The sequence below is a fragment of the Eucyclogobius newberryi genome, unplaced genomic scaffold, assembly GCF_026437365.1.
Source record: "Eucyclogobius newberryi isolate DKJ021-1_F unplaced genomic scaffold, fEucNew1.0.hap1 SCAF_103, whole genome shotgun sequence".
NCBI classification, from domain to species: domain Eukaryota; kingdom Metazoa; phylum Chordata; class Actinopteri; order Gobiiformes; family Gobiidae; genus Eucyclogobius; species Eucyclogobius newberryi.
The window spans coordinates 320,001-327,488 of record NW_027315728.1 but is presented as its reverse complement, the minus strand read 5'-3'; the positions used below and the strand labels follow the sequence as shown (position 1 = coordinate 327,488).

The 7,488-nt window shown below is 48.2% G+C and overlaps 2 non-coding genes across 2 annotated transcripts; both read left to right on the top strand.

Moving 5' to 3' along the window:
• The first annotated feature begins 2,224 nt into the window (after window positions 1-2,224).
• On the top strand, window positions 2,225-2,296 carry trnae-cuc (transfer RNA glutamic acid (anticodon CUC)). Its single transcript has one exon. It is a non-coding gene; the product is annotated as a tRNA-Glu (tRNA).
• A 1,815-nt stretch (window positions 2,297-4,111) lies between these two features.
• Window positions 4,112-4,183, top strand: trnae-cuc (transfer RNA glutamic acid (anticodon CUC)). Its single transcript has one exon. It is a non-coding gene; the product is annotated as a tRNA-Glu (tRNA).
• Window positions 4,184-7,488: the final 3,305 nt, after the last annotated feature.

Below are 7,488 nucleotides of genomic sequence, written 5' to 3'. Positions count from 1 at the left end.
AAAGGACTATGGTTACACATTTTGAAGCAATTTGAGTCTATTAGGTGTACAAAACCCCATAATTATAATGCACAGGACAATAGCCTCCAAAATCCCGTATTGTGGATTTCAGGTCCATGGTCTTATTGGCTGAACGACAAGCAACATACAAATCACGAGACTTTTTCCATTTAGAATGGGCTTCTTTCAATTACATGCAGAATCAAACACTTTTAGATTGGATTAAAAATGCTTGCTAACAAGCTGATTCCCCAAATATGCACTGTTTGGACTGTTCCTCAACTCTCAAACATCACTGAGGTCTACTTTATAATTCAATCAGTTGGTTTGTAATCCTTCCCCTATGGTCTAGCGGTTAGGATTCCTGGTTCTCACCCAGGTGGCCCGGGTTCAACTCCTGGTATGGGAATATCCTGCTCTTGGAAGACTTGTATCCACATTACGCACAGGACATGTTGTGAAAACAAGTGTAAAAACCTTTAATTGGTGTCCAGCGAGGCATAGAAAAATATCACGCATTTGGGCGCAGCTTTAATATCTAGTAATCGACCTTTAGCTTTTCCATGCAGTCTAACAGTGGTTGGATTTGAATGCATCACTTCACAGTTACACGAACCTAAATCTAGCCCCTTAGACCACTCGGCCAGAATATCTAGTGGGGATCCAACACAAACTCAGAATGGCCAGATAGTGCTTCTTACCCAAAATGTTTTCATGCACTCAGTCAAATGCTTTGTTTGAAACAAAACAATATCTCAAATTTGAGAGCAAAATGAACTGTATTCAATATCAAGAAATACTTCTATTTAGCAAAAGCAAAATACAAATCACGAGATTTGTTGCACGTAGAGTGGGCTTCTTTCCATTACATGCAGAACCAAGCACTTTTAGATAGTAAAAATGCTTGCTTAAAAGCTGGTGCCCCAACTGAGCACTGTTCCTTAACCTCTCCAACATCCATGAGGCTTATGTTACACTTCAATCTTTTACACTTGATTCTTACATTTCCCATATGCTCTAGTGGTTAGGATTTCTGTCAACTGGAATTGAATCCTGTCAGCAACGTCTGTTTGGGAGCACAACTTTCAAGCTTTCGTTCCATTTTATAAACCAGCATGTTTCATTTCTCAGCATTTCTTTCAGATCAAGGGCATGTAGGAAATCCTGGGTTCAGTCCCCTGCAGCACCATTCAGTAGTCTGTTCATGGCACAAAGGGAAAGGTGTTGTCTCCAAACCTTGCTTGGAAAAAAATCATGACAGGCAGTAGATGGGGATGTAGCTCAGTGGTAGAGCAAAGTGCTTCTGTGCAAGATCCCAGTTCTGCATTACCTTTGAATCTAGATAACACATTTTGAAGCAATTTGAGTCATTTAGATGTATATAGCCCCGTACGTATAATGCACTGGCCCCCTAAACCAGGTATTTTAAGTTCAAGTCCCATCGAAGGAGAGCACTCAGCAGAGTGGCGCAGCGGAAGCGTGCTGGGCCCATAACCCAGAGGTCGATGGATCGAAATCATCCTCTGCTAGAATGTGTTTATTTGCACTGATGTTTTTTCTAATCAGGATTAACCAAGCTAGTCAGCAAAGTGTAGGTTTATTCTCAACTGATGCCGATATAGATGATTGAAGCTGAGTTTCAGCGCGAGCTCCCAGTTCCACCTTCCATTTAATTGAGCAGTATTTTATTTAATCCATCCTACATTGTCATTTCTTTTTTGGGGGAAAAAATAGCTGAGAAGGAACTCTTTCAAGACTATGTTACTTCACAAGTAATCAAAGTCAACGCTATGTTTAAGTAACTCTCTTGTCTTTAAGATAATGGTCCAGCAATCAGCACCTAGTAAAATTGCATACTCATGCTGAACCAACAAGATGTAGGTCAAAAAAGGACTATGGTTACACATTTTGAAGCAATTTGAGTCTATTAGGTGTACAAAACCCCATAATTATAATGCACAGGACAATAGCCTCCAAAATCCCGTATTGTGGATTTCAGGTCCATGGTCTTATTGGCTGAACGACAAGCAACATACAAATCACGAGACTTTTTCCATTTAGAATGGGCTTCTTTCAATTACATGCAGAATCAAACACTTTTAGATTGGATTAAAAATGCTTGCTAACAAGCTGATTCCCCAAATATGCACTGTTTGGACTGTTCCTCAACTCTCAAACATCACTGAGGTCTACTTTATAATTCAATCAGTTGGTTTGTAATCCTTCCCATATGGTCTAGCGGTTAGGATTCCTGGTTCTCACCCAGGTGGCCTGGGTTCAACTCCCGGTATGGGAATATCCTGCTCTTGGAAGACTTGTATCCACATTACGCACAGGACATGTTGTGAAAACAAGTGTAAAAACCGTTAATTGGTGTCCAGCGAGGCATAGAAAAATATCACGCATTTGGGCGCAGCTTTAATATCTAGTAATCGACCTTTAGCTTTTCCATGCAGTCTAACAGTGGTTGGATTTGAATGCATCCCTTCACAGGGACACGAACCTAAATCTAGCTCCTTAGACCACTCGGCCAGAATATCTAGTGGGGATCCAACACAAACTCAGAATGGCCAGATAGTGCTTCTTACCCAAAATGTTTTCATGCACTCAGTCAAATGCTTTGTTTGAAACAAAACAATATCTCAAATTTGAGAGCAAAATGAACTGTATTCAATATCAAGAAATACTTCTATTTAGCAAAAGCAAAATACAAATCACGAGATTTGTTGCACGTAGAGTGGGCTTCTTTCCATTACATGCAGAACCAAGCACTTTTAGATAGTAAAAATGCTTGCTTAAAAGCTGGTGCCCCAACTGAGCACTGTTCCTTAACCTCTCCAACAGCCATGAGGCTTATGTTACACTTCAATCTTTTACACTTGATTCTTACATTTCCCATATGCTCTAGTGGTTAGGATTTCTGTCAACTGGAATTGAATCCTGTCAGCAACGTCTGTTTGGGAGCACAACTTTCAAGCTTTCGTTCCATTTTATAAACCAGCATGTTTCATTTCTCAGCATTTCTTTCAGATCAAGGGCATGTAGGAAATCCTGGGTTCAGTCCCCTGCAGCACCATTCAGTAGTCTGTTCATGGCACAAAGGGAAAGGTGTTGTCTCCAAACCTTGCTTGGAAAAAAATCATGACAGGCAGTAGATGGGGATGTAGCTCAGTGGTAGAGCAAAGTGCTTCTGTGCAAGATCCCAGTTCTGCATTACCTTTGAATCTAGATAACACATTTTGAAGCAATTTGAGTCATTTAGATGTATATAGCCCCGTAGGTATAATGCACTGGCCCCCTAAACCAGGTATTTTACGTTCAAGTCCCATCGAAGGAGAGCACTCAGCAGAGTGGCGCAGCGGAAGCGTGCTGGGCCCATAACCCAGAGGTCGATGGATCGAAACCATCCTCTGCTAGAATGTGTTTATTTGCACTGATGTTTTTTCTAATCAGGATTAACCAAGCTAGTCAGCAAAGTGTAGGTTTATTCTCAACTGATGCCGATATAGATGATGGAAGCTGAGTTTCAGCGCGAGCTCCCAGTTCCACCTTCCATTTAATTGAGCAGTATTTTATTTAATCCATCCTACATTGTCATTTCTTTTTTGGGGGAAAAAATAGCTGAGAAGGAACTCTTTCAAGACTATGTTACTTCACAAGTAATCAAAGTCAACGCTATGTTTAAGTAACTCTCTTGTCTTTAAGATAATGGTCCAGCAATCAGCACCTAGTAAAATTGCATACTCATGCTGAACCAACAAGATGTAGGTCAAAAAAGGACTATGGTTACACATTTTGAAGCAATTTGACTCTATTAGGTGTACAAAACCCCATAATTATAATGCACAGGACAATAGCCTCCAAAATCCCGTATTGTGGATTTCAGGTCCATGGTCTTATTGGCTGAACGACAAGCAACATACAAATCACGAGACTTTTTCCATTTAGAATGGGCTTCTTTCAATTACATGCAGAATCAAACACTTTTAGATTGGATTAAAAATGCTTGCTAACAAGCTGATTCCCCAAATATGCACTGTTTGGACTGTTCCTCAACTCTCAAACATCACTGAGGTCTACTTTATAATTCAATCAGTTGGTTTGTAATCCTTCCCATATGGTCTAGCGGTTAGGATTCCTGGTTCTCACCCAGGTGGCCCGGGTTCAACTCCCGGTATGGGAATATCCTGCTCTTGGAAGACTTGTATCCACATTACGCACAGGACATGTTGTGAAAACAAGTGTAAAAACCTTTAATTGGTGTCCAGCGAGGCATAGAAAAATATCACGCATTTGGGCGCAGCTTTAATATCTAGTAATCGACCTTTATCTTTTCTATGCAGTCTAACAGTGGTTGGATTTGAATGCATCCCTTCACAGGGACACGAACCTAAATCTAGCTCCTTAGACCACTCGGCCAGAATATCTAGTGGGGATCTAACACAAACTCAGAATGGCCAGATAGTGCTTCTTACCCAAAATGTTTTCATGCACTCAGTCAAATGCTTTATTTGAAACAAAACAATATCTCAAATTTGAGAGCAAAATGAACTGTATTCAATATCAAGAAATACTTATATTTAGCAAAAGCAAAATACAAATCACGAGATTTGTTGCACGTAGAGTGGGCTTCTTTCCATTACATGCAGAACCAAGCACTTTTAGATAGTAAAAATGCTTGCTTAAAAGCTGGTGCCCCAACTGAGCACTGTTCCTTAACCTCTCCAACATCCATGAGGCTTATGTTACACTTCAATCTTTTACACTTGATTCTTACATTTCCCATATGCTCTAGTGGTTAGGATTTCTGTCAACTGGAATTGAATCCTGTCAGCAACGTCTGTTTGGGAGCACAACTTTCAAGCTTTCGTTCCATTTTATAAACCAGCATGTTTCATTTCTCAGCATTTCTTTCAGATCAAGGGCATGTAGGAAATCCTGGGTTCAGTCCCCTGCAGCGCCATTCAGTAGTCTGTTCATGGCACAAAGGGAAAGGTGTTGTCTCCAAACCTTGCTTGGAAAAAAATCATGACAGGCAGTAGATGGGGATGTAGCTCAGTGGTAGAGCACAGCGCTTCTGTGCAAGATCCCAGTTCTGCATTACCTTTGAATCTAGATAACACATTTTGAAGCAATTTGAGTCATTTAGATGTGTATAGCCCCGTAGGTATAATGCACTGGCCCCCTAAACCAGGTATTTTAGGTTCAAGTCCCATCGAAGGAGAGCACTCAGCAGAGTTGCGCAGCGGAAGCGTGCTGGGCCCATAACCCAGAGGTCGATGGATAGAAACCATCCTCTGCTATAATGTGTTACTTTGCATTGATGGCTTTTCTAATCAGGATTAACCAAGCTAGTCAGCAAAGTGTAGGTTTATTCTCAACTGATGCCGATATAGATGATGGAAGCTGAGTTTCAGCACGAGCTCCCAGTTCCACCTTCCATTTAATCGAGCAGCACTTTTATATAACCCTTTAGGCGCCAGAGATTATGGATGAAATAAATGTATAAATAAAAAACTTCCTGAGATACAGAGAACTGAAGCCGGGGCACAGCTCTGGGTCGGCAGTGCCCCTGGAGGCCCGTAGAAGCTCCACACTCCAGTTGATTCTTGGATAAAAGGGCACCCAGCCGGTCTCGAACTCGCGTGAGGCGGAGCAGGGATCATCCACCCCGCACACGGCCAGACTTTGCCCGGCCAGGGAGCACCTTCTGCGGGTCGGAGGCTCCGGGTCGGAGCCCCTGGAGCCTGGAGCCCTCACCGGGCCCCGAACTCGGCTGCCGGAGGCAGTGCAGTGCCTCATGGATAAAAGGGCACCCAGCCGGTCTCGAACTCGCGTGAGGCGGAGCAGGGATCATCCACCCCGCACACGGCCAGACTTTGCCCGGCCAGGGAGCACCTTCTGCGGGTCGGAGGCTCCGGGTCGGAGCCCCTGGAGCCTGGAGCCCTCACCGGGCCCCGAACTCGGCTGCCGGAGGCAGTGCAGTGCCTCATGGATAAAAGGGCACCCAGCCGGTCTCGAACTCGCGTGAGGCGGAGCAGGGATCATCCACCCCGCACACGGCCAGACTTTGCCCGGCCAGGGAGCACCTTCTGCGGGTCGGAGGCTCCGGGTCGGAGCCCCTGGAGCCTGGAGCCCTCACCGGGCCCCGAACTCGGCTGCCGGAGGCAGTGCAGTGCCTCATGGATAAAAGGGCACCCAGCCGGTCTCGAACTCGCGTGAGGCGGAGCAGGGATCATCCACCCCGCACACGGCCAGACTTTGCCCGGCCAGGGAGCACCTTCTGCGGGTCGGAGGCTCCGGGTCGGAGCCCCTGGAGCCTGGAGCCCTCACCGGGCCCCGAACTCGGCTGCCGGAGGCAGTGCAGTGCCTCATGGATAAAAGGGCACCCAGCCGGTCTCGAACTCGCGTGAGGCGGAGCAGGGATCATCCACCCCGCACACGGCCAGACTTTGCCCGGCCAGGGAGCACCTTCTGCGGGTCGGAGGCTCCGGGTCGGAGCCCCTGGAGCCTGGAGCCCTCACCGGGCCCCGAACTCGGCTGCCGGAGGCAGTGCAGTGCCTCATGGATAAAAGGGCACCCAGCCGGTCTCGAACTCGCGTGAGGCGGAGCAGGGATCATCCACCCCGCACACGGCCAGACTTTGCCCGGCCAGGGAGCACCTTCTGCGGGTCGGAGGCTCCGGGTCGGAGCCCCTGGAGCCTGGAGCCCTCACCGGGCCCCGAACTCGGCTGCCGGAGGCAGTGCAGTGCCTCATGGATAAAAGGGCACCCAGCCGGTCTCGAACTCGCGTGAGGCGGAGCAGGGATCATCCACCCCGCACACGGCCAGACTTTGCCCGGCCAGGGAGCACCTTCTGCGGGTCGGAGGCTCCGGGTCGGAGCCCCTGGAGCCTGGAGCCCTCACCGGGCCCCGAACTCGGCTGCCGGAGGCAGTGCAGTGCCTCATGGATAAAAGGGCACCCAGCCGGTCTCGAACTCGCGTGAGGCGGAGCAGGGATCATCCACCCCGCACACGGCCAGACTTTGCCCGGCCAGGGAGCACCTTCTGCGGGTCGGAGGCTCCGGGTCGGAGCCCCTGGAGCCTGGAGCCCTCACCGGGCCCCGAACTCGGCTGCCGGAGGCAGTGCAGTGCCTCATGGATAAAAGGGCACCCAGCCGGTCTCGAACTCGCGTGAGGCGGAGCAGGGATCATCCACCCCGCACACGGCCAGACTTTGCCCGGCCAGGGAGCACCTTCTGCGGGTCGGAGGCTCCGGGTCGGAGCCCCTGGAGCCTGGAGCCCTCACCGGGCCCCGAACTCGGCTGCCGGAGGCAGTGCAGTGCCTCATGGATAAAAGGGCACCCAGCCGGTCTCGAACTCGCGTGAGGCGGAGCAGGGATCATCCACCCCGCACACGGCCAGACTTTGCCCGGCCAGGGAGCACCTTCTGCGGGTCGGAGGCTCCGGGTCGGAGCCCCTGGAGCCTGGAGCCCTCACCGGGCCCCG